Raw genomic sequence first — 26,404 nt, forward strand, 5'->3', positions numbered from 1 at the left:
AAGTCTTGTTGATCACGCTGTAAAAAACAGAAACTTTAGCGCTCACGAGAATTGCTGCCATTTTTTATTGGAGAGTGCTATTTGGTTAATTCTTTTTTAAGATGATTAATATGTAAATTACTCAGGTCCAGAAATTTATTTGAGAATTTTATGAGGTCCATAAGTATACGTTTGATGCAGATTACTACAGACTGTTCTGTTTTTGACAGATTCTGTTTTTCATGTGTTGTTTACTTATTTTGATGAATCTATGGCTAGTAAAATAGTATATAAACCATAGAGAAGTTGGAATACAGTAGGTTTAACACCAATATAAATAAAGAATGAGTTCATTACAGTACCTTGAAGTGGTGATTTATTTTCTTATACTAACGGAGCTTATGAGTTTTCTGCTAAGTTTTGTGTTGTGAAGTTTTCAAGTTTTGGGTAAGGATTCGATGGACTATGGAATAAAGAGTGGCAAGAGCCTAAGAATGGGGATTCCCAAGTCACCCCAAGGTAATATTCAAGGATAGCCAAGAGCCTAAGCTTGGGGATACCCCGGAAGGCATCCCCTCTTTTGTCTTCGTTCATCGGTAACTTTACTTGGAGCTATATTTTTATTCGCCACATGTGTCAGGACCCCGATTCCAAGTCACATCGATCTAGCCGGTAACACCTTATATCACTTTGCGGCCTCACGCACGGTATCCCACGGGTGTCGCCTTACCATGGCCCGGGACCGTTTCTGCCTTTTGGCTCACGTATATGATAGTGTCGCTAGCATCCATATGACAGAGAACCCGGGCCGACATGGCTAGTCGTGAACCCAAAGCGGCACAGACCTATGGAGACAGGCATACATGAATCACATCGAACATGTCGGTCATCAACGCGTGATTCCGGGCTGTAGCACTGGGCTAACAGGACTCCGGGGAACCCCGGGCTGTAGCGGGCTAGGCAGGACTCTGGAGGTCACCGTGTGACATTTCCCCGAAGGGACAGACATAGGGACGAAGTGAAACACATGCCGGCCAGTCAAGTGTCCTGAACAGTAGTGCTGGGCTAGCAGGACTCCGGTGAACCCCGGGCTGTAGCGGACTACTATGGCTCGAGGAGCACTAGACTACATTTCCCCATATGAAAGGCTGCCAAGGATACACAACTAGATTGTCGGATCCCACTCATATCAAGCATTTCAATCATACACACAATATGCCCGATATGAGTACATACAACATGGCATCACAGCAAAACTCTACAACTCGAGTACTTTATTTAAAGGCTCCGGAGAGCCATACATAACATGTTCATACAGATAGGGGTCACATGACCCGACACTCAAGTCATACAAACATACAAGCACATGCGGAAGCAACTAGTCTGAGTACAGACTCTAGAAAGAAAGAAGGCTTCTCGAAGCCTGTCTATTTACATAGGCCCTCCATGGCCAGGATCACCACCTGGGTGGCTAGTCACTCGTCGACGTCAAGGTCTACATAAAACCCATCGGAGGGGGCGGTGTTGTCGTCTAAAAACAGTAATTAAGCAAACATGAGTACAAAGGTACTCAGCAAGTCTTACATCAGAACCTACTATACATGCTTATTCTCAAGAAGCTGGTGGGGTAATGCAGCAAGCCAGGTTTGACTCTTGGCTAAGCTATCCTACGAAACTTCACCAGTAAAATAGTTTTCGCACACGAGTCCACTACTCACCAACACAATACTCCACCGGGGATCCTCCCTCGTCATCCTACGAGAGGGCCATCCTCGGTACTCACACTTATCTTGAGTCTTTTAGTAGTATCCATTAACTTGTCTATGAACTGTATATGCAACCAAGTAGTCCTTTACAGCGGACGCGGCTATTCGAATAGTTTTATACCCTGCAGGGGTGTACTTCGTCACACATGTTTCCACCACTTAGCGTCTGCACACGACATGTGCTCGGCAGACTTCAAGCGAAAGCCGACATGGGTGTAGACCACGACCTGACTAATCTCACAAGTCTCTAGTCGAGGTTTATCACCTATTCAGGTTCCATCCGCAAGGAAATCCGGCCGGGGTGTATCTACTGCATCTAGCCCACCCCTAGGGTCAGTGCTATGCACGGCCGCCAACACATGTCCTACAAACACCAGAAACTAGGTGCAACTCCTGGACAAAGGCGAGAGGGGTCAGTAAGTCGAGCGGGGTCATATTCCAGGGCCCAATGTGTGGTAGTAGCTGAATCTTAAATCACGCATACAGATCTCAGTTCTTAGGGACGGCCTCAATGAAACAACCCACCATGTACTCCTACATGGCCTCTCATCGATACCTTTACCAAAACATGTTCAACACATCCCTCACATTACCGGCATAAGCATTTCACTCTAGCCCATCTCCCAGATGAACCAGACCTGACACAACTCTAAGCATAGCAGGCATAGCAAAGTAGGAATCACATACATGGCTCAATCAACTCCTACACATGCTAGTGGGTTTCATCTAGTTACTGTGGCAATGACAGGTCATGCAGAGGATAAGGGTTCAACTACCGTAGCACACAGCAGTTTGAATCACGTTGTCTTAATGTAGTAAGCAAGAGCAGCAGCGAGAACATGGGTTTGTATCGGAATGATCAATGGTTGGTTGCTTGATGGAGTGGTAGCGGGATACTGCCCTTGAGTTGGATACTCGTGAATATCCTTGGAGGCAGAACCTACCACGGAGAACACATCGGTACACAATCAACACATGACGATATGCAACAATATGATGCATGCTATGACATGGCAATATGATTGTGTCTTGGCCTAATGCAAGCTAAAATAGAAAGGGATGAACTCATTTGAATCAAAGATTCAAATATTAGCTCATTAAACATGGCATTTATAGTGCATTACCTTATTCTGCCTAAACAGCAAGGTAAACTTGTTTTGTCATGCATGAAACCATTACAGATGGATAGATTGAATTTTTCTGATAATTTTTCATATATAATTTATCTCATTTGGAGCTATGGTTGAATTTCTATGAATTTTTGAAGTTTTAAACATTTTCTGGAATTTCCTGAATAAAAATAAATCCAGAAAATGCAATACTGCTTCAGCATTGCGTCATGCTGACCTCAGCAGGTCAAAGGCGCCAGCCCAGGTCAAACCTGACTGGTGGGCCCCTTCTGTCAGCCTCTCAACTAATTAGCAAAATTAGATTAACACTAATTAGTTGTCAGTGGGGCCTGGGCCCACATGTCAGTGACTGATTTAATTAAAATTAATTAAGACTAATCCTAATTTAGTTAGCCGACCGGCCCCACCTGTCATAGACTCAGGGGGGGTCTTCCTGGGCCCACCCAGGGGTCAAACTGGGTCAACTCGCCAGCGGCTCGACGCCGGCGAGGCCCGAGACGGCGGAGGGCTTCGGATTTGGTCCTCCGATGACCAAATCGACGGCGGAGACGTGCTACGCGTAGCTGGGGCTCGTGCGCATCTAGTGGGGCAAGTGGGAGGAGCTGGGGTGGAGCGAGATCGCCGGAATCGAGCTCGTGGCGGCGGCCTGAGTTCGGGCGAGGTCGGTTTCGACGCTACGGTACACGAGAGGGAGAACTGGGGGTGGCTACGGGTTCCTGGTGCTGCACTGAGCACGGTGAGGCGCTCCGTTGTGGGCTTGCACGGCTGTGGCCATGGCTGCGCCATGGCCGGCGGCGAGAAGCTCTCGGCCACGGTGGAAAATGGAGCTAGGGGACGAGCGCGAGCACGAGAGAAGAGGGGAAAGGAAGAGGAGCTCACAGCGGAGTAGGAGAGGGGGTCAGCAGGCTCGGGGAGGTCCTGGCGGCGGCGAATCCGACCGGAGATGGCTCGGGTGCCCGAGGTTGAAGACGAGGGCGAAGACGGTGATGCAGGGCCTCCTGCGATGCATGGCTCGATGGGGAGGACGAGGGAGTCGAGGCGGAGCTAATGGGCTCGTCGGAGGGGCGAGGGAGTGGCTGTAGTGGCAACTACGGCGATCGGCGGCGAGGGACGTGCTCGGCCGTCGCGGGGGAGAGTGAGAGAGACGAGGGGGAGAGTGCGAGAGGATGAGAGGGAGACGTGGGGGCCGCGTGGCACTTCAGGGCGTCTCCCGGGCGTCGGCGGAAGCAGGAGGTGGCCGGCGTGTGGCCGCGGGCGCCGGCCACGCGCTCCGCGTCCTTTTGGCGCGAGGAGGACGACGACTGGCAGCGCCAGCAGGCTGGGCCGAGCCAGGTGGCTGGGCCAGCACAGGTAAGGCCCAGGTGGGCTTTCTTCTCTCTCTTTTTTTGATTTTTGTTCTGTTTTCTATTTAACTGCAATTGTTTAGCTTTAAATAAAATACTAAAACATTTCCAAAAATCCTGAAAATAAATGTGGCCTCTGTTCAGATTATTTCCAACAGGAAACATTTACTCCCAGAATTATTTGAGCACTTAGATTATTTTATAGCATTTTAATGCCCAAATTCAAATACTTATGATTTAATTCAATGACCTTCTGTTGACCTAGAAAATTGTGCACCAATTTTTGCCAGAGGTTCTAACCTAAGACAAAGAGGGTGAACTTTTTAGAAGGGCATTTCAGGTTCATTGAAAATATTTTTAGTAAACCCTAATTGTTTCCAGGGGGGTGTCGGGGGTTTCTGCCTTCCCCATTTCAAGTTTAAGAAAAATTTAAACATGATGCACATTCTAATGCTTGAACTAGCTAGGGTGTGACAACTCACCCCCACTCAAAAGAATCTCGTCCCAAGATTTAGGATCCTCTGGGAAGAAGGCGGGGTACTCGAGTCGAAGACGATCCTCCCTTTCCCAAGTGGCTTCTTTATCGGAGTGGTGTGACCATTGAACCTTGAGAAACTTGATATTCTGACGTCGAGTGGTATGCTCGGCTTGATCAAGGATACGAACGGGATATTCCCGATAAGAGAGATTGTCTTGTAGATCAAGCGTTTCGTGGTCCACTCCACGGATAGGATCCGCGAAGCAATGCCTGAGTTGTGAAATGTGGAAGACATCATGAACTCTGGAAAGATGCGGAGGTAGTTCCAATTGGTAGGCAACTTCTCCTTGTTTGGCAAGAATGCGAAAGGGTCCAATGTAACGAGGAGCCAATTTGCCTTTGATATAGAAACGATGGGTTCCCTTTAATGGAGTAACCCGAAGGTAAGCCTTCTCGTCGACTTCATAAGTCATAGGCTTATGTTTACGATCATATTGACTCTTTTGACGTGATTGGGCTGTTTTCAATTTTTCACGAATAACGCGAACCTACTCTTCCGCTTCCGGAATCATATCCGGGCCAAAGAGTTGTCTTTCCCCGGTTTCTGACCAGTTAAGAGGCGTTCGACATTTTCGTCCATAAAGAACTTCGAAAGGAGCTTTCCCCAAACTAGCTTGATAACTATTGTTATAAGCAAACTCCGCGAATGGAAGGCATTTCTCCCAGCTCATTCCAAACGAGATAACAGAAGCTCGGAGCATATCTTCCAGAATTTGATTGACTCGCTCTACTTGACCACTTGATTGAGGATGGAAGGCGGTACTAAAAGAGAGACGAGTTCCCATAGCATTTTGGAAACTTTCCCAAAATCGAGAGGTGAAGAGACTCCCACGGTCTGAGTTAATTTCCAATGGAACACCATGAAGAGACACTATTCGGGAGATGTATAACTCGGCTAGCTGGCTAGCGGTGATACTCTCACGAACAGGTAGGAAATGGGCTACTTTGGAAAGTCGGTCGATCACGACGAAGATGGCATTATTCCCTCTCTTGGTACTGGGAAACCCAGTGATGAAATCCATACTGATTTTATCCCATTTCCATTCAGGAATAGCCAAAGGTTGAAGGGTGCCAGCAGGCTGTTGATGCTCTGCTTTAACACGACAACAGATGTCGCGGCTAGCAATGTATTGAGCGATTTCTCTCTAAATCCTAGTCCACCAAAACCTCTGGCATAGGTCTTGATACATTTTAGTACTACCGGGATGAATGGTGAGAGGGGATTCATGAGCTTCCTTAAGGATCAACTGGCATAGATGTTGTTTCTTGGGAACCACTAGACGGTTCTCAAAAGAGACAGCACCTTGCTCATCCATGGAGAAACATTTAGCAACTCCGCTAGCGATGTTTCCCTTAATCCGGGATATGCCCTTATCACGCTTTTGGGCAGCTATGATTTGATCCATAAGGGTAGGTTTCGCCACCAGGGTGGATAGGAATCCTTGGGGAACAATGTGAAGATTTAGCTTACGAAATTCCTCATGGAGAAATGGTTGACTTTGTTGTAACATCAGGTTGTTACAATAGGACTTACGGCTTAGCGCATCAGCCATGACATTGGCTTTGCCCGGGGTGTAAGTTATTCCTAAGTCATAATCCGAGATCAACTCAACCCAACGCCTTTGCCTGAGATTCAAATCTGGTTGGGTGAAGATATATTTTAAACTTTGGTGATCGGTGAAGATCTCGCAGCGATTACCGAGAAGGTAATGTCGCTATGTTTTAAGTGCATGGACTACAGCTGCAAGCTCTAGATCATGTGTAGGATAATTTTCCTCATGTGGGTGTAATTGCCATGAAGCATAGGCAATTACCTGACGATCTTGCATGAGTATGCAACCTAGTCCTTGTCGCGAGGCGTCGCAATAGATAATAAAGTCCTTGGAGAAGTCTGGTGGTACCAGTACGGGGGCAGATGTCAAGCGTCTTTTCAGTTCCTAAAAGCTGATCTCGCACTGTGGGGTCCACTCGAACTTTTTATCTTTCTTGAGGAGTTCAGTTAGAGGTTTAGCAACCTTGGAGAAATTTTCAACGAAGCGGCGGCAATAGCTCGCTAAGCCAAGGAAGCTCTGAACTTGCTTAACTGTTTCAGGTGGAGTCCAATCAAGGACGGCTTGAACTCGCTCGGGATTGACAGCAATACCCTTACCAGAGATTACATGGCCTAGATAGGTCACTTCTGGCAACCAAAATTCACACTTGGAGAATTTGGCATAAAGGCGATGCTCTCGAAGTTTCATCAATACCAGCCTTAGATGTTCGGCATGTTCCTTTTCGTTCTTGGAGTAGATGAGTATGTCATCGAGGTATACTACGACAAATTTGTCCAAGTACTCCATGAAAACCGAGTTCATTAACCGGGAAAAGGTGGCTGGGGCATTGGTTAAACCGAAGGACATCACAGTGTACTCTTATTGGCCATAACGAGTAACAAAGGCCGTTTTGGGAATGTCCCCGTTTCTGATTTTGATTTGATGGTAGCCCAACCTCAAATCCATCTTGGAAAAGACTGAGGATCCAGCGAGTTGATCATACAGATCATGGATCCTGGGAAGCGGGTATTTGTTCTTGATGGTGACCAAATTGATAGGTCGTTAATCCACAACCATTTGATCCGTTCCATCCTTCTTCTTAACGAAGAGGACGGGGCAAGCCCAAGGAGAGGAACTAGTACTGATGAAACCCTTTTTCAAGGACTCATCGAGTTGGTTCTTAAGCTCGGCTAGTTCTAAGGGTGCCATCTTGTAGGGTCTTCTAGAAATTGGCACGGTTCCTGGAACAAGGTCTATCACAAACTCGACATCCCTGTCAGGTGGAACACCTGGCAGTTCTTCTGGAAAGACATCCAGAAAATCTTGGACTACCGGAACATCCTCAAGGTCTGGAAGGGGGTTGGCATTTAGGGAGTAAAGTTGGCGCTTGTCCACTCGAGTTAAGACGTTAACTGTCTTGCTCGAGGGGTGAGTAAGTTGAATGGTTCTAGTGGCACAATCGATCTTAGCATAATGAGCTGACATGCAGTCCATACCCAAGATGATATTTATGTCAGAGGACTTGAGAGATATTAAGGATGCAAGGAAGACAAGCCTATCGACAAGAATTTCGTTCCCATGGCTTACTCTAGAAGTTTGCCATCTAGAGCCAGGGGTTTGAATTTCCATGGTAGAGGGCATGTCACAGAATGTTGTGTTATGCAATCGAGCATAGTTCTCGGATATGAATGAATGAGATGCTCCAGTATTGAAAAGAACAGATGCCGGATGGCAGTTAACAAGGAGTGTACCAAGGACGACGTTAGGATCCTCATGAGCCTCCTCGGCTGAAACATAATTGACATGGCCACGTGCAGTGGTGGCCGGCTTGGCGTAGAAAGTCTTCCCCACGGCCTTACCACGGCCAACGGACTTTCCAGTTTGATTGGGGTTGTTGTTCTGGGGACACTCTCGGCTATAGTGACCCGGCTCTCCACACTTGAAGCATGTCACCACATTGGGGCGTGGAGCAGCATTAGCAGCGGGGCCACCATAGGGCTTGGGCGGTGCAAATTGCTGGTTGGGACGAGGGGCCTCAAAGGATGGCCTCGGGATGAACCTGGGTGGCAGTGCCGTGCTTGGGATCCACACCCGGCGCTTCTGAGTTCTAGAGCCAGATGAAGAGCCAAAATCACGGGGGTGCTTGCGTGAAGCGTCATAATCAGTCTGGCCCGTCTCAGCACTGATGGCTTTATTGACCAACTTCTGAAAGGATGTGCACTCGTGTAGATGGAGATCGCGGCGAAGCTCAGGGCTAAGTCCCTTGCGGAACCTTGCTTGCTTCTTAGCGTCAGTAGAAACCTCTTCAGGAGCATAGCGTGCCAGATTCCCAAATTCACGACTATATGCATCCACAGTCAGTCTTCCTTGGGTGAAGTTGCAGAACTCCTCCCTCTTGCGATCCTGAGACCTTCCGGAATGTGATGCTCACGGAAAGCCTCACTGAATTCAGCCCAAGTAGTGATTTGGCCGACCGGGCGCATAGCTTCGAAGTTTTCCCACCAAAGGCTAGCAGGGCCTTCGAGGTGATAGGCAGCATAAGTAACCTTGTCGGCTTCGGCTACGTTGGCAGAACGTAGCTTGTGGGTGATGCTGCGAAGCCAGTCATCCGCGTCGAGGGGCTCGACGGAATGGTTAAACTTTGGTGGGTACAGCTTGATAAAGTCATTGATTGACACCAAGTCATTTCGTGGGTGGCGTGCAGTGTTCTGCTCAATCCGCTCCAGCAGGCGGTTGGTCTCACGCTTGTTTCTTTCCGCCTCCAGCATTACTTCGGCCAGAGAAGGCGGGTGAGGCAGATTTTCACCTCTAGCTGCACTGGCTTCCCCCTGCTCTGGAGCAGCAGGGTTGCTGCGGGTGTTGACCATCCTAGGAGAAAAACAAGACAACGGTTTAGACAAGGATGGCTCAAACTTAGCAAGGAAGTGCAGAATGTAATGGATAACACGGAATGTAGAGATGTTCATCCGTATGTCATGGTAATATAAAACTGCCATATATATACCAACGGTCATACACATCATACATAGTTTAGTACAAGCCCAGGCTACAGTACAACTATGATGAAAGACGTTACATCTCATCGGAGGCATTCCAAGCTCCTATACATTATTTGTCTACACCTCCGGAATCGATTACACGCAAAGTCATATTCCACAAGTCACACAGGACAGTGGAGATACAACTACTACAATACTAGTGGTACTACTACTAACTCAGACAGCTCCGTAGTAGTTCTCATAGAAGTCACCTCCATAGCCTGGAAGTTCAACATGACCATCCGGAAACAGACGGTCCTGAGGAGCCTGTGGACCAAAGGGGCAGGGATGAGGTCTTGGACCAACAAACGGTGGCCTGCGGGGACCACGGGGTGGGGTGATGCCTCCCACATCACGCCAATCCACCATGTCTGGCAGAGCTGATCTCACAGGATACAGATCCCTTGTATCCATACATCCAGCTTGCACCGCAGGTGCAAACCGAGTCAATGTGGCCCAATGATCAGCACGGGTATTGAAAAGCTCCAGCCTCAAGGCCCGATTCTCTCGGTCCTTATCTTCAAGCAACTCGGCAGTGGTACGAGTTAATGAGTCCTCCTGAGTGGAGTCAGCATAGATAGCCTGAAGATACCCTTGCGCTCCCGGAAGTGAAGCTGGCATGTAACGGAAGTCGGTGTTCCGAAGCAGGCCAGTCCGGACTCGCAAGATGGTTATCATGGAATAGGCAGCATCCTGCACAGCCATCTCAACAGTAACCCCGAGTCCATAGGAACAGTGAAGGGGCTCGGTAGATCCAGGATAAGAAGGAAATATCCTGACGGTGCAGAGATATTGGCTTTGATTAAAGTCGCGGAACTGCTCTTCGACAGTGTATTCAGGATACCAACGGTAGCCTGTCTCGATCATTACACGGACTAACATAGCAGTATGACCGGGCACGTCGAGGCACCTGGTCAGGCGAACCACTTGGTTATGAGCATGGTTGGCCATCTGAAAGCACAACCACAATGCAGAGACATCAGAATTTCTAGGGAAAATTGGACAGCATAACAACTGTAAATGCTCAGAAAAAAGATTTGAGACATCCACAACAGTTCGCAATACCACTCAGCAACATCATATCAAGGTTCTGATTCAATTAGCAACATACTAAGAATAGTAGAAACTGAACTGAGACTTGTAACAACAATCCTATAAGCTACTACGGATTAGTAACACGTGAACCTGATAGAAGAAGAGAGCCTAGTCCTTAACCCACATTGAATGAGAAGAGAATGACTCAGATCAGAGGCATAGGGTAAAGGAGTAAAAGAGCCTTACGTTCCCTCCCACAATCAATTCCCCTACATATAACTAGAGCATTTCTAGACTCGACATAGACCAGTTTGGCTCAACGAACCTACAGGCAGTCCGGCTCTGATACCAACGTTGTCAGGACCCCGATTCCAAGTCACATCGATCTAGCTGGTAACACCTCATATCACTTTGCGGCCTCACGCACGGTATCCCACGGGTGTCGCCTTACCATGGCCCAGGACCGTTTGCGCCTTTTGGCTCACGTATATGATAGTGTCGCTAGCATCCATATGACAGAGAACCCGGGCCGACATGGCTAGTCGTGAACCCAAAGCGGCACAGACCTATGGAGACAGGCATACATGAATCACACCGAACATGTCGGTCATCAATGCGTGATTCCGGGCTGTAGCACTGGGCTAACAGGACTCCGGGGAACCCTGGGCTGTAGCAGGCTAGGCAGGACTCCGGAGGTCACCTGTGACATTTCCACGAAGGGACAGACATAGGGACGAAGTGAAACACATGCCGGCCAGTCAAGTGTCCTGAACAGTAGTGCTGGGCTAGCAGGACTCCGGTGAACCGGGCTGTAGCGGACTACTATGGCTCGAGGAGCACTAGACTACATTTCCCCATATGAAAGGCTGCCAAGGATAAACAACTAGATTGTCGGATCCCACTCATATCAAGCATTTCAATCATACACACAATATGCCCGATATGAGTACATACAACATGGCATCACAACAAAACTCTACAACTCCAGTACTTTATTTAAAGGCTCCAGAGAGACATACATAACATGTTCATACAGATAGGGTCACATGACCCGACACTCAAGTCATACAAACATACAAGCACATGCGGAAGCAACTAGTCTGAGTACAGACTCTAGAAAGAAAGAAGGCTTCTCGAAGCCTGTCTATTTACATAGGCCCTCCATGGCCAGGATCACCACCTGGGTGGCTAGTCACTCGTCGACGTCAAGGTCTACATAAAACCCATCGGAAGGGGCGGTGTTGTCGTCTGAAAACAGTAATTAAGCAAACATGAGTACAAAGGTACTCAGCAAGTCTTACATCAGAACCTACTATACATGCTTATTCTCAAGAAGCTGGTGGGGTAATGCAGCAAGCCAGCTTTGACTCTTGGCTAAGCTATCCTACGGAACTTCACCAGTAAAATAGTTTTCGCACACGAGTCCACTACTCACCAACACAATACTCCACCGGGGATCCTCCCTCGTCATCCTAGGAGAGGGCCATCCTCGGTACTCACACTTATCTTGACACTTTTAGTAGTATCCATTAACTTGTCTATGAACTGTATATGCAACCAAGTAGTCCTTTACCGCGGACGCGGCTATTCGAATAGTTTTATACCCTGCAGGGGTGTACTTCGTCACACATGTTTCCACCACTTAGCGTCTGCACACGACATGTGCTCGGCAGACTTCAAGCGAAAGCCAACGTGAGTGTAGACCCCAACCTGACTAACCTCACAAGTCTCTAGTCCAGGTTTATCGCCTATTCAGGTTCCATCCGCAAGGAAATCCGGCCGGGGTGTCCTCAACGGCCCCAAACGATGTGTACAGGGTCCCGAAACGCCAAACGGGCGCCCGGCATACCCGGCCACGGTGTATCTACCGCATCATAGCCCACCCCTAGGGTCAGCGCTACGCACGGCCGCCAACACATGTCCTACAAACACCAGAAACTAGTTGCAACTCCTGGATAGAGGCGAGAGGGTTCAGTAAGTCGAGCGGGGTCATATTCCAGGGCCCAATGTGTGGTAGTAGCTGAATCTTAAATCACGCATACAGATCTCAGTTCTTAAGGACGGCCTCAATGAAACAACCCACCATGTACTCCTATATGGCCTCTCATCGATACCTTTACCAAAACATGTTCAACACATCCCTCACATTACCGGCATAAGCATTTCACTCTAGCCCATCTCCCAGATGAACCAGACCTGACACAACTCTAAGCATAGCAGGCATAGCAAAGTAGGAATCACATACATGGCTCAATCAACTCCTACACAGCTAGTGGGTTTCATCTAGTTACTGTGGCAATGACAGGTCATGCAGAGGATAAGGGTTCAACTACCGTAGCACACAGCAGTTTGAATCGCGTTGTCTTAATGCAGTAAGCAAGAGCAGCAGCGAGAACATGGTTTTGTATCGGAATGATCAATGGTTGCTTGCCTGATGGAGTGGTAGCGGGATACTGCCCTTCAGTTGGATACTCGTGAATATCCTCGGAGGCAGAACCTACCACGGAGAACACATCGGTACACAATCAACACATGACGATATGCAACAATATGATGCATGCTATGACATGGCAATATGATTGTGTCTTGGCCTAATGCAAGCTAAAATAGAAAGGGATGAACTCATTTGAATCAAAGATTCAAATATTAGCTCATTAAACATGGCATTTATAGTCCATTACCTTATTCTGCCTAAACAGCAAGGTAAACTTGTTTTGTCATGCATGAAACCATTACAGATGGATAGATTGAATTTTTCTGATAATTTTTCATATATAATTTATCTCATTTGGAGCTATGGTTGAATTTCTATGAATTTTTGAAGTTTTAAACATTTTCTGGAATTTCCTGAATAAAAATAAATCCAGAAAATGCAATACTGTGTTAGCATTGCGTCATGCTAACCTCAGCAGGTCAAAGGCGCCAGCCCAGGTCAAACCTGACTGGTGGGCCCCTTCTGTCAGCCTCTCAGCTAATTAGCAAAATTAGATTAACACTAATTAGTTGTCAGTGGGGCCTGGGCCCACATGTCAGTGACTGATTTAATTAAAATTAATTAAGACTAATCCTAATTTAGTTAGCCAACCAGTCCCACTTGTCATAGACTCGGGGGGGGGGGGTCTTCCTGGGCCCACCCAGGGGTCAAACTGGGTCAACTCGCCGGCGGCTCGACGCCGGCGAGGCCCGAGACGGCGGAGGGCTTCGGATTTGGTCCTCCGGTGACCAAATCGACGGCGGAGACGTGCTACGCGTAGCTGGGGCTCGTGCGCATCTAGTAGGGCAAGTGGAAGGAGCTGGGGTGGAGCGAGCTCGCCGGAATCGAGCTCGTGGCGGCGGCCGGAGTTCGAGCGAGGTCAGTTTCGATGCTACGGTGCACGAGAGGGAGAACTGGGGGTGGCTACTGGTTCCTGGTGCTGCACTGAGCACGGTGAGGTGCTCCGTTGTGGGCTTGCACGGCTGTGGCCATGGCTGCGCCATGGCCGGCGGCGAGAAGCTCTCGGCCGCGGTGGAAAATGGAGCTAGGGGACGAGCGCGAGCACGAGAGAAGAGGGGAAAGGAAGAGGAGCTCACAGCAGAGTCGGAGAGGGGGTCAGCGGGCTCGGGGAGGTCCCGGCGGCGACGAATTCGACCGGAGATGGCTCGGGTGCCTGAGGTTGAAGACGAGGGCGAAGACGGCGATGCAGGGCCTCCGGCGATGCGTGGCTCGGTGGGGAGGACGAGGGAGTCGAGGCGGAGCTAATGGGCTCGTCGGAGGGGCGAGGGAGTGGCTGTAGTGGCAACTACGGCGATCAGCGACGAGGGACGTGCTCGGCCGTCGTGGGGGAGAGTGAGAGAGATGAGGGGGAGAGTGCGAGAGGATGAGAGGGAGACGTGGGGGTCGCGTGGCACTTCAGGGCGTCTCCCGGGCGTCGGCGGAAGCAGGAGGTGGCCGGCGTGTGGCCGCGGGCGCCGGCCACGCGCTCCGCATCCTTCTGGCGCGAGGAGGACGACGACTGGCAGCACCAGCAGGCTGGGCCGAGCCAGGTGGCTGGGCCAGCACAGGTAAGGCCCAGGTGGGCTTTCTTCTCTCTCTTTTTTTGATTTTTGTTCTGTTTTCTATTTAACTGCAACTGTTTAGCTTTAAATAAAATACTAAAACATTTCCAAAAATCCTGAAAATAAATGTGGCCTCTGTTTAGATTATTTCCAACAGGAAACATTTACTCCCAGAATTATTTGAGCACTTAGATTATTTTATAGCATTTAAATGCCCAAATTCAAATACTTATGATTTAATTCAATGACCTTCTGTTGACCTAGAAAATTGTGCACCAATGTTTGCCAGAGGTTCTAACCTAAGACAAAGAGGGTGAACTTTTTAGAAGGGCATTTCAGGTTCATTGAAAATATTTTTAGTAAACCCTAGTTGTTTCCAGGGGGGTGTTGGGGGTTTCTGCCTTCCCCATTTCAAGTTTAAGAAAAATTTAAACATGATGCACATTCTAATGCTTGAGCTAGCTAGGGTGTGACAACATGATATGTGTTTTGCTTGGAGCGTCAATTTATTTTGTTAATATTTGCTTTATGTTATTTAGAACAATGTTTTGCATCTTTTATTTCAATAAAAATGGCATTGATAGCCTTTACTATGCCTATTTTAGAAGTCCACATGTTGCTGTTTGAAAACAGAAAGTTTACCGCTGTTGCAATAATTCCATAGAAAAGTAAGAATGTGATAAAATGTTGAAACCTTTTGCATATTAAGCTCTGATAAATTTACTATAGTGGGAATTTTCTTTCATAATTTTTGGAGCTAGGGAAGTATGGATGTTTCAGCATTCTTTACAGACTATCCTGTTTAGGCAGATTGCTGTTATGTTTGCATTGTTTGCATATGTTTGCTTCTTTAATGATTCTATTTGAGGATAGGACTATTAAATATGCAGAGGAATTTAGTATTCAATGTTGAATAATAATTTTAGTGATTTGCTACAGTACAGTATGATAAGGTTTTGGCAATGGTTTATACTAACTTATCTCACGAGTCCTTGTTGAGTTTTGTGTGGATGAAGCTTTTGAGATTTAGGGAGACCGTGATATGAGAGGAATTAAGGAGACACAAAAGCTCAAGATTGGGGATGCCCAAGGCACCCCAAGATAATATTTCAATAAGTCTCAAGCATCTAAGATTGGGGATTCCCGGTTGGCATCCCACCTTTCTTCTTCAACAATTACCGGTTAGTTTCGGTTGATCCTAAGTTTTTGCTTCTTCACATGATGTTTGCCATTCTTAGAATGTCATCTTATTTTGCTTTGCTTTCTGTTTGAATAGAATACCAAGATATGAAATTATTAAATGTTAGAGAGTCTTCACATAATTGCATAATTATTCAACTACTCATTCATCTTCACTTATATCTTTCGGAGTAGTGTGTTATTGCTCTAGTGCTTCACTTATATCTTTTAGAGCATGGTGGTAGTTTTATTTTGAAGAAATAGATGAACTCTCATGCTTCACTTATATTATTTTGAGAGTCTTAAATAGCATGGTAATTTGCTTAAATAATCCTAATATGCTAGGTATTCAAGATTAATAAAATTCTCTTATGAGTGTATTGAATACTAAGAGAAGTTTGATACTTGATTGTTTTGAGATATGGAGGTAATAATATCAGAGTCGTGCTAGTTGAGTAGTTGTGAAATTGATAAATACTTGTGTGGAGGTTTGCAAGTCCCGTAGCATGCACGTATGGTAAACGTTATACAACAAATTTGAAACATGAGGTGTTATTTGATTGTCCTCCTTATGAGTGGCAGTCGGGGACGAGCGATGGTCTTTTCCTACCAATCTATCCCCCTAGGAGCATGCACGTAATACTTTGGTTTTTGATAGTTTGTAGATTTTTGCAATAAGTATATGAGTTCTTTATGACTAATGTTGAGTCCATGGATTATACGCACTCTCACCCTTCCATCATTGCTAGCCTCTACGGTACCGTGCATTGCCCTTTCTCACATCGAGAGTTGGTGCAAACTTCGTCGGTGCATCCAAACCCCGTGATATGATACGCTCTTTCACACATAAACCTCCTTATATCTTCCTCAAAACAGCCACCATACCTACCTATTATGGCATTTCCATAGCCATTCCGAGATATATTGCCATGCAACTTTCCATCATCCAGTTTATCATGACACATTCATCATTGCCATATTGCTAGCATGATCATGTAGTTGACATAGTATTTGTGGCAAAGCCACCGTTCATAATTCTTTCATACTTGTCACTCTTGATTCATTGCATATCCCGGTACACCGCCGGAGGCATCCATATAGAGTCATACTTTGTTCTAGTATCGAGTTGTAGTCATTGAGTTGTAAATAAATAGAAGTGTGATGATCATCATTCAATAGAGCATTGTCCCCAAAAAAGAAAGAGAAAGGCCAAAGAAAAAAAAGAAGGCCCCCCAAAAAACAGAAAATAAATAAAAAGGGGCAATGCTACTATCCTTTTTTCCACACTTGTGCTTCAAAGTAGCAACATGTTCTTCATATAGAGTCTCTTGAGTTATCACTTTCATATACTAGTGGGAATTTTCATTATAGAACTTGGCTTGTATATTCCAACAATGGGCCTCCTCAAGTGCCCTAGGTCTTCGTGAGCAAGCAAGTTGGATGCACACCCACTTAGTTTCTTTTGTTGAGCTTTCATACATTTATAGCTCTAGTGCATCCGTTGCATGGCAATCCCTACTCCTTGCATTAACATCAATCGATGGGCATCTCCATAGCCCATTGATTAGCCTCGTTGATGTGAGACTTTCTCCTTTTTTGTCTTCTCCACATAACCCCCTCATTATATTCTATTCCACCCATAGTGCTATATCCATGGCTCGCGCTCATGTATTGCGTGAAAGTTTATAAGTTTGAGATTACTAAAGTATGAAACAATTGCTTGGCTTGTCATCGGGGTTGTGCATGATGAGAGCATTCTTGTGTGACGAAAATGAAACATGACTAAACTATATGATTTTGTAGGCATGAACTTTCTTGGGCCATGTTATTTTGAGAAGACATAATTGCTTAGTTCGTATGCTTGAAGTATTATCATTTTTATGTCAATATGAACTTTTGTCTTGAATCTTATGGATCTGAATATTCATACCACAATTAAGAAGAATCACATTGAAATTATTCCAAGTAGCACTCCACATCAAAAATTCTGTTTTTATCATTTACCTACTCGAGGACGAGCAGGAATTAAGCTTGGGGATGTTGATACGTCTCCAACGTATCTATATTTTTTGATTGCTCCATGCTATATTATCTACTGTTTTGAATGTCTATGGCCTTTATTATACACTTTTATATCATTTTTTGGGACTAACCTATTAACCCAGAGCCCAGTGCCAGTTTTCTGTTTTTACCTTGTTTTAGGGTTTCGAAGAAAAGGAAAATCAAACGGAGTCCAATTGACCTGAAACTTCACGGAACACATTTTTGGAAGGAAAGAAGCCCAGAAGACTTGGAGTGCATGTCGGGAGATCTGCGAGGAGGTCACGAGGCAGGGGACGCGCCCACCCCCTTGGGCGCGCCCTCCACCCTCGTGAGCCCCTCGTGGCCCCCTGACATACTTCTTCCGCCTATATATCTCCATATACCCTAAAAACATCCGTGAGCACAATAGATCAGGAGTTCCGCCGCTAGAAGCCTCCGTAGCCACTGAAAGCCAATCTAGACCCGTTCGGGCACCCTGCCGGAGGGGGCAATCTCTCTCCGGTGGCCATCTTCATCATCCCGGTGCTCTCCATGACCAGGAGGGAGTAGTTCTCCCTCGGGGCTGAGGGTATGTACTAGTAGCTATGTGTTCGATCTCTCTCTCTCTCGTGTTCTTGAGGTGATACGATCTTGATGTATCGCGAGCTTTGCTATTATATTTGGATCCTATGATGTTTCTTCCCCCCCTCTACTCTCTTGTAATCAATTGAGTTTTCCCCTTGAAGTAATCTTATCGGATTGAGTCTTTAAAGATTTGAGAACACTTGATGTATGTCTTGCCGTGCGTATCTATGGTGACAATGGGATACCATGTGATTCACTTGATGTATGTTTTGGAGATCAACTTGCGGGTTCCGCCCATGAACCTATGCATAGGGGTTGGCACACGTTTTAGTCGTGATTCTCCGGTAGAACTTTGGGGCACTCTTTGAGGTCCTTTGTGTTGGTTGAATAGATGAATCTGAGATTGTGTGACGCATATCGTATAATCATACCCACCGATACTTGAGGTGACATTGGAATATCTAGGTGACATTAGGGTTTTAGTTGATTTGTGTCTTAAGGTGTTATTCTAGTACGAACTCTAGGGATGTCTGTGACACCTATAGGAATAGCCCAACGGATTGATTGGAAAGAATAACTTTGAGGTGGTTTCGTACCCTACCATAATCTCTTCGTTCGTTCTTTGCTATTAGTGACTTTGGAGTGACTCTTTGTTGCATGTTGAGGGATATTTATGTGATCCAATTATGTTATTATTGTTGAGAGGACTTGCACTAGTGAAAGTATGAACCCTAGACCTTGTTTCCTAGCATTGCAATACCGTTTACGCTCACTTTTATCATTAGTTACCTTGCTGTTTTTATAATTTCAGATTACAAATACCTTTATCTACCATCCATATTGCACTTGTATCACCATCTCTTCGCCGAACTAGTGCACCTATACAATTTACCATTGTATTGGGTGTGTTGGGGACACAAGAGACTCTTTGTTATTTGGTTGCAGGGTTGCTTGAGAGAGACCATCTTCATCCTATGCCTCCTACGGATTGATAAACCTTAGGTCATCCACTTGAGGGAAATTTGCTACTGTCCTACAAACCTCTGCACTTGGAGGCCCAACAACGTCTACAAGAAGAAGGTTGTGTAGTAGACATCAGGCTCACAATCTAGTTTATACTAGGCTTATGATTGCATAGTTTTGCTTGATGTAGTAGGTTTGTATGAATCCCTCTGCAATTCATTATGCTCCCTAAGACTTTACTTGAGCTACAGAATGGCCAACTGCTTGCTTACTTATTTGCAACATGTTGTCTATATTTGTAACCTATCTGTGCTTTGGATTTGGCCCCAACATCATGCTCCTCTGGTGAGCTAAGAGAGATTTCTGTATGCGGGCTGCATAGACTACCATTTTTTATAATTTTTAAAATATCACCTGCATATGCTTCATGACGTGTAACATTATTGTTAGTCATGTTTTGCCATGTACAGAATAGTTTGTCTTGCTCACTTCACTATTGTAACTATATGTTTGCCCTAGTCATGTGTACTTATAGTAACATTTCAGGATGAACTGACATCAACACAAAGATCTGCGAGCAGTTCGGCATGGCCGTTACCAAATGATTATGGATTGGAATTGGAATGTGTTGATGTTCTTGAGCATCAACTAGAGGTGGCAAGACAATGTGTACATGATTCTCAATGTGCAATCAACAAGTTGAGATTGGAGTTGCAGGTATTAGATGCAGGAGTCAAAAAATGAAATGAGACACTGAGGTACCACGAAGGAATTGGAGATTTTGCAGACTGAAATTTGTGCTATCTGAATCCGGCCAATCCTATTTTCTGAAGAGATTATAGTTCAAATGGTAAGTTCTGTTGATGCTTGTCCATGATGCATGAGCTTTATTTGCCCAGTGTATGTAATTTGTTGTTTGTGTACGCTTTATTATCACTGGTGCCGAACTATAATGCCCAGTGGGTATAATTGGCCGTAATTTCTTTATTGTATAGCATAGGATTATTCTATGTTTCTATGCCTTAGTCTCTTTATTGTATAGTTTATGTTTTTTAGAGGCGATAGTATAGAGTGGGATAATTCTTTGAATATGCTATATCATTGAAATGGGAGCCAACATGCCCAAACATTTCGTGGGCGCCATACGAACAAACAACCATGTGTAGTGAAAGCGGGCCTTAATTGGACTAGTCAAAATAATATTTTGTGGATCCCAAATGATATGGCCCACCATAACAACGGCTCTTAGTAGGCCATTAACAGGCCGAAAGCTCGATAGGGCCGTATAAATAGAAATAGCCCGCGGGCCTCTAGCAGGCTAAAATAAATGTCAATTTTGTCTCAGCCCTTTTACTTTACAGGCCAGTAAGACGCCGAAAGTGTTTTGGGCCAGAGGAGGCCCAATTTGCAAATTAGGCTTTTAACAGGCCAAAATGCTCGTTGGGCTGAAATTTTGCCGTGCAGAACATGGGCCCCTAATGGACCAAAAATTAGGTTGCACGGTCAAAGGCACAACTGTTGTGCGGGCCATTAACAGTATGAAAGACAAAATGGGCTAGGAATTGGCCCATTTACCGAATGGGCCAAGGACGGGCCTAAAGTCACAACGGGCTAGAAGTTGGCTCAACTGCAGAATGGCCGAGAAAAGGCCGAAAGACGTTCCGGGCCATTAACGGGATGGAACTGACGATGGGCTGCTAACAGGCCGAAAGAAGCTTGGGCCGTAACAGGGCCCAAAAACGTAGCGGGCCGTTAGCGGGCTGAAACTAACGATGGGCTGGAAATTGTCAAATCTGGAATGGGCCTTCGATGGGCGGATTCTGTGTAACTTGTATGGGCCGTGCTTGTGAAAGGGCCTGACTCAAGTAGGCCGCTAATGGGTCGGCCCGCTTATTTTGACAGGCCCGGCCTTTTAAGCTGAATGGGCCACTGTTGGGCCAAGACATGTGTTGACGTACCATAGGAGCGCCCCGTCCATTCGCTGGATGATAACTGTCCGAACACTAGGCCGACACGTGGATCTGCCGGCGAATGAGAATTTTACACGTGGAAAATCCCCATTGGTCCAGGCTGTTAACGGGTTATCGGATCCAAACTGGAACTCGATAGCTTAACAGCAACCCGTTATGGTGGGTGGCACCTGTCGATAACCCTTGACGAAAGAACTTCTATGACGCGCGATTTATCGTCATGGAAGTGGACACTTCTGTGATGATAATTTTGTTAGCGTCATGGAACACTTCTACGACAGCACATGTATGACTATCTTGATTCTGTCATAAAATCATCATGGATGTACATGCATGACAAAAAACGTGACCTACCATGACAAACACGTATCATCACGGAAGTGGTTTGTTTATAGTGTAACACGCAACTTGTATTGCATAAGGTGGCTGGCGGGTGTCTGTCTCTCCTACTTTAGCTGAATCTAATTTTACAAAGCCGGTCCTTGTAGAAGGTTAAAAGGCGACTTGATTATCACCGTTGTGTCTTTGCGTAGGTAAGAATGGTCCTTGCTAGTTTCCCATAGCAGCCACGTAAAATTTGCAACAACAAAGTATAGGACATCTAACTTGTTTTTGCAGGGCATGTTGTGATGTGGTATGGCCAAACGTGATGTGATATATGTTGATGTATGAGATGACCATGTTTTCTAATAGGTTCAAAACTTCCATGTCGATAAGTACATCAATCGGCAGGAGCGGTAGGGTTGTCTTTAATTGATTTTATGACCTGTGTGCCAACTAATAACGCCATGTAATTGCTTTACTTTATTGCTATGCGTTAGCAATAGTTGTAGAAGCAATAGTTGCTGAGACAACCACATGATGACACGATGATGAAGATCATGATGATGGAGATCATGGTGCCATGCCGGTGACGATGGAGATCATGCCAGTGCTTTGGAGATGGAGATCAAAAGCACAAGATGATAATGGCCATATCATGTCACATATTTTTTATTGCATGTGATGTTTATCTTGGTATGCATCCTATTTTGCTTAAGACAATTGAAGAATTATAAGATGATCCCTTCACTAAATTTCAAGATAAAAGTGTTCTCCCTAAGTATGCACCATTGCAAAAGTTTGATGTTTCGAAGCACCTCGTGATGGTGTGATAGACTCTTCGTTCACATACAACGGGTGTAAGCCAATTTTACACATGCATAATACTTAGGTTAAACTTGAAGAGCCTAGCATGTACAGACATGGCCTCGGAACACGGAGGACCGAAAGGTCGAACATGAGTTATATAGCAGATATGATCATCATGCAGATGTTCACCATTAATGACCACCCCATCTCACGTGATGATCGAACATGGGTTGGTTGATTTGGATCATGTAACACTTAGACAACTTGAGGGATGTTGATTTAAGTGGGAGTTCATTACTAATATGATCAATTCAACCAATTATCATGAACATAGTCTTAATGTCTTTGCAAAATTATGTTGTAGATCAATGGCTCGCGTTGTAGCTCCCCTGAAGTTCAATGCATTCCTAGAGAAAGCTGAGTTGAAAGATGATGGAAGCAACTATGTGAATTGGGTCCGTAATTTGAGGATTATCCTCACTGATGCACAAAAGGATTATGTCCTTGATGCAAGTTAGGTGTGCCACCTTCTCGCTCGACCGTGGATGCTATGAACACCTAGCAAACTCGAGTTGATGACTACTCGATAGTTCGGTGCGCCATGCTATATGGCTTATAATCGGGGCTCCAAAGAAGTTTTGAGCACCATGGAGCATATGAGATGTTCAAAGAGCTGAAATTGGCACTTCAAACTCATGCCTAGGTCGAGAGGTATGATACCTCCGACAAGTTCTTTAGATGCAAGATGGAGGAGAACAACTCTGTTAGTGAGCATGTACTCAAAATGCATGGGTACTACAACTGCTTGAAACAGTTGGGAATTAATCTTCTAGATGAAGTAGAGATTGATAGAATTGTCCAGTCACTACCACCAAGCTACAAGGGCTTTGTGATGAACTATAATATGCAAAGGATGGTGAAAATGATCCCTGAGCTCTTCATGATGCTTAAGGCCGCGGAGGTAGAAATCAAGAAAGAGCGTCAAGTGTTGACGGTGAATAAGGCCGCTAGTTTCGAGAAAAGAGCAAGGGAAAGAAAGGGAACTTCAAGGAGAATGGAAAGGCAGTTTGCCGCTCTCGTGAAGAAACCCAAGCCTGGACCCAACCCGAGACTGAGTGTTTCTATTGCAAGGGGAATGGCCACTAGAAGGGGTACTGCCCCAAGTACTTAGCAGATAAGAAGGCTGGCAATGTCAACAAAGGTATATATGATATCCATGTTATTGATGTGTACCTTACCGGTGCTTGAAGTAGTGCATGGGTATTTGGTACTGGTTCGGTTGCTAATATTTGTAAACCGAAACAGGAGCCGCGGTATAAACGGAGACTAAATAAGGACGAGGTGACGATGCGTGTCGGAAATGGTTCTAAGGTTGATGTGATCGCCGTCAGCACACTCCCTCTACATTTACCATTGGGATTAGTTTTAAACCTAAATAATTGTTATTTGGTGCCTACGTTGAGCATGAACATTATATCTGGATCTTGTTTATTGCGAGACAATTATTCATTTAAGTCAGAGAATAATGGTTATTCTATTTATATGGATAATATCTTTTATGGTCATGCACCCCTTGTGAATGGTTTATTCTTGTTGAATCTCATCGTAGTGATACACATATTCATAATATTGATGCCAAAAGATACAAAGTTAATGATGATAGTACCACATACTTGTGGCACTGCCTCTTAGGTCATATTGGTGTAAAGCGCATGAAGAAACTCCATGCTAATGAACTTTTGGAATCACTTGATTATGAATCATTTGAGACATGTGAACCATGCCTCATGGGCAGATGACTAAAACCCCATTTTCTGAATCGATGGAGCGGGCTAGTGACTAGATGGAAATAGTACATACTGATGTATGCAGTTCGATGAGTGTTGAAAAACACAGTGGATATCGTTATTTTCTTACCTTCACATATGATTTGAGTAGATATGTGTATATTTACTTAATGAAACACATGTCTAAAACATTTGAAAAGTTCAAGGAATTTCAGAGTGAAGTGGAGAATCATCGTAACAAGAAAATAAAGTTTCTAAGATCTGGTCGTGGAGCTGGATATTTTAATTACAAGTTTGGTCTACATTTTTAAGACAATGTGGAATTGTTTCACAACTCACGCCACCTGGAACACCACAACGTAATGGTGTGTCTGAACGTCATAATCGTATTTTATTAGATATGTTGCATTCTATGATGTCTCTTACCGATTTTCCACTATCATTTTGGGCTTATGCATTAGGGACAGCCGCATTCACTTTAAATAGGGCACCGTCTAAATCCGTTGAGACAACACCGTATGAGTTATGGTTTGACAAGAAAACTAAGCTGTCGTTTCTTAAAGTTTGGGAATGCGATGCTTATGTCAAGAGGCTTCAGCCTGATAAGCTCGAACCCAAAGAGAAGAAATGCGTCTTCATAGGATACCCTAAAGAAACCATTGGGAATAACTTGTATCACAGATCCGAGGGCAAGATTTTTGTTTCTAAGAATGGGTCTTTACTAGAGAAGGAGTTCCCCTCGAAATAAGTGAGTCGGAGGAAAGTAGAAATCTATGGGGTAACCGTACCTTCTCTCGAATTAGAGAGTAGCACATCACAGAAAACAGTTCTCGTGATCCCTACACCAACAAGAGAGGAAGCTAGTGATGATGATCATGAAACTTCAGATCAAGTTACTACTGAACTTTGTAGGTCGACCAGGACACACTCCGCACCGGAGTGGTAAGGTAATCCCATCCTTGAAGTAATGTTGTTAAACAACGGCGAACCTACGAACTATGAAGAAGCAATGATGATACTGGATTCCAATAAATGGCTTGAGTCCATGAAATCCGAGATAGGATCCATGTATTAGAAGAAAGTATGGACTTTGGTGGACCTGCCCAATGACTGACAGGCCATTGAGAACACATCGATCTTTAAGAAGGCATACGCGGATGGTAATGCCACTATCTATAAATCTCAACTTACCGCAAAGGGTTTTCGACAAATTCAAGGAGTTGAATATGATGAGACTTTCTCACCCATAGCGATGCTTAAGTCTGATAGAATCATGTTAGCAATTGTCGCATATTACGACTATGAAATCTGGCAGATGGATGTCAAAACAACGTTCCTTAATGGGTTCCTTAAGGAAGAGTTGTATATGATGCAACTAGAAGGTTTTGTCGATCCTAAAGATGCTAACAAGGTATGCAAGCTCCAGCGATCCATCTATGGACTGGTGCAAGCATCTCGGAGTTCGAATTTATGTTTTGATGAGGTGATCAAGGCTTTTAGGTTTTATACAAACTTATGGAGAAGCTTGTATTTACAAGAAAGTGAGTGGGAGCTCTGTAGCATTTCTAATACTGTATGTGGATGACATATTATTGAGTGGAAATGATATAGAATTTCTGGAAAGCATAAAGGATTATTTGAACAAGAGTTTTTCAATGAAAGACCTAGGTGAAGTTGCTTACGTATTGGGCATTAAGATCTATAGAGATAGATCGAGACGCTTGATAGGACTTTCACAAAGCACATACCTTGACAAGATTTTGAAGAAGTTAAAAATGGACCGGTCGAAGAAAGGGTTCTTGCCTATGTTGTAAGGTGTGAAGTTCAGTCGGACTCAAAGCCCGACCATGGTAGAAGAAAGAGAAAGGATGAAGGTCATCCCCTATGCCTCAGCCATAGGCTCTATAATGTATGCCATGTTGTGTACCAGACCTGATGTGTGCCTTGCCATAAGTCTGGCAGGGAGGTAGCAAAGTAATCTAGGAGTTGATCACTGAACAGCAGTCAAAAATATCCTCAAGTACCTAAAGAGTACTAAGGACGTGTTTCTCATTTATGGAGGTGACAAAGAGCTCACCGTAAAGGGTTACGTCGATGCTAGCTTTGTTATTGATCCTGATGACTCGAAGTCACCAACCGGATAGATATTTATTTTGAATGGTGGAGCAGTCAGTTGGTGTAGTTCCAAGTAGAGCGTTGTAGCAGGATCTACATGTGAAGCGGAATACATTGCTGCTTCGGAAGCGGTGAATGAAGGAGTCTGGATGAAGGAGTTCATATCCGATCTAGGAGTTATGCCTAGTGCATCAGATCCAATGACTATCTTTTGTGACAACACTGGTGCAATTGCCATAGCCAGGAGCCTATGTTT

The sequence above is a fragment of the Triticum aestivum genome, chromosome 2A, assembly GCF_018294505.1.
Source record: "Triticum aestivum cultivar Chinese Spring chromosome 2A, IWGSC CS RefSeq v2.1, whole genome shotgun sequence".
NCBI classification, from domain to species: Eukaryota; Viridiplantae; Streptophyta; class Magnoliopsida; order Poales; family Poaceae; genus Triticum; species Triticum aestivum.